Below are 2,167 nucleotides of genomic sequence, written 5' to 3'. Positions count from 1 at the left end.
ACTTCTTAATAGCGCCTTGTACATCTTCTTTTGTTTTTTTTGAAAAGAGGTCTAATAAATGAAATAATTGTTAGCAACTCGTAGGTATTCTTCTTTTTGCTATGTACTTACCAAATATAAGTTCAACCGCCTTAAGTCTAAGAAGTGGAATCTGTACATGGCGTCCTCTGTGAAAAGATAACGCATAACCCCGTCAACCGTCCCTTTCGTGCCTTTTGATCTTGCCAGAAGCCCAATCTACATATGGAAGAAAAAGTGTTATTTTCAAATTATACTATCGTTCATTTTATTATGTTACCATTGCGTCGGCGTAAGCTTTATTTATCAGCTTGGCTTCAACAGCCTGCACTTGCTCCACCGATAATACGGGAAACATAGCAGCAAGTTCCATTAATCAACTTAAATTTTGATTGTAGACAAATTTGTGTATGATCTGAAAAAAAGAAAATTTTTGTTAGTTAGTATTTAACTACTTAAGTTTATGTTAGTAATTTACAATACCTTGTTTAAAGTTCACGTTATATTTTCCTTCCTTTCCTTTCCTTTTATTTTATGTATAATCTTCTGAAAAAAAGAAAATTTTTATTATTTCTATATTATTATTTCATTATTATTATTATTTTTATATTATTATATTTATTATTTTTACGTTTTATGAAAATATTATTTTATCGCACTTTTCACTATTTTGAACAAAATATCACAATTTGTTCAGAGCAGCCACAAAACTGCAACTTCACACTTTTTTCTTGTTTTTGTTGTAGCAGCATAAGCATTCTCCATACATATACGGAGAATACTGCTGAAGTGACAGTCCATGGCCGGATATAAATCCGGTAACGTAGAACGTTAAAAATTCTTATTTTACCAAAATGCTTATGAAACCACGATAAAATAACATTTGGTTAGAATTTAAATATACATACCTGATTTACACTCGATTTTTTTCACAATACATTTTTCACAATCACAAAAAACACAACCGCCTTCCACGAGGAATATGAATAATTATGAATAACTAGATGCGCTTTTTGTTTGAAAGCGCGGCTAGAAATTCATTTCAATACTTCTTAGTATTGCCAATTCCTGGGAACAACTAATAGTCGAAATGGCGTGCTGCCAGAAATAGAGCACAAAAAATAATTGACGAAAACAGTTCGTTTTTACGTTAAAGGAAAAATTTCGCGATTTAAATGTAATACATATAATACATTGTTTAAAATATTATATAATATGTTTTTTGGGTTATAATATAATTTTTATGAGACCACTGTCAAATTCAATCACACTTTCCTGAATACATTTTGAATACATGTAATTCTATTGAAAACTGAGTGTTGGTTTTTGTATGTAAATATGTATGTTTTTTTAATTTTTTGCTTATTTATGTATTTTATACTCAGTGTGCTTATTTTTTTTATACTTATATGTATCTACATCAATGAAAATAAGGAAACTGTAAATTCCCAATTTTTGTTTTAAAAAATACCCAATCAATATTTCTCCCGCTGTGGCATTACTGACGAATAGTATAAAAAAGGAGCATTTCAACAGCGCTTTCACGAGAAAAAGAGTTTCACATTTAGTTATCTCTTTTACTCTTTCGACAATTTTCAATTTGTCAATGCGCAAGTATTAGAGACTAATAAAATATTTGTCAATGTGTTGGAATTTTTGGCGAAAGTACTCAGCACTGTCTTGTAGGGTATGTGCCTCGCCACAGCAAAACATACGGTAAAATTTCTCAAGAAATCCAGCGCGCATTCATAGGCACAGCATTGCATGTACAGTAGGGCGGGTCGATTTAAAAATCGCTCATTGCTCTATGAAAATCGTATTCTAGGGATCAAAATAAGAAACTTTGCCGAAGGAACCATACCTCTAAAACGAATTCTGATGTCCCTCAATTTCAAAATATCACCATTTTTGGCCTTTACATGAAAAAATCAGCTAAATGGCTATGTTTTTTCTTTATTTTTATTTATTTATAATATTATCTATTTTTTCTCTTAAGAAATTTATTTTGTCAGAACATATGTAAATGAATGAACGTGAGTTATAGAAAAGAAACTAAAAAGTTCGACCCATATTGTGGGACATCAGAAATCGTTTTAGAGGTATGGTTCCTTCGGCAAAATTTCTTATTCTGATCCCTAGAATATGATTT

This window comes from Anastrepha ludens, chromosome X (genome assembly GCF_028408465.1).
Source record: "Anastrepha ludens isolate Willacy chromosome X, idAnaLude1.1, whole genome shotgun sequence".
In the NCBI taxonomy this organism is placed as follows: Eukaryota; Metazoa; Arthropoda; class Insecta; order Diptera; family Tephritidae; genus Anastrepha; species Anastrepha ludens.
This window is presented reverse-complemented; position numbering follows the sequence as displayed.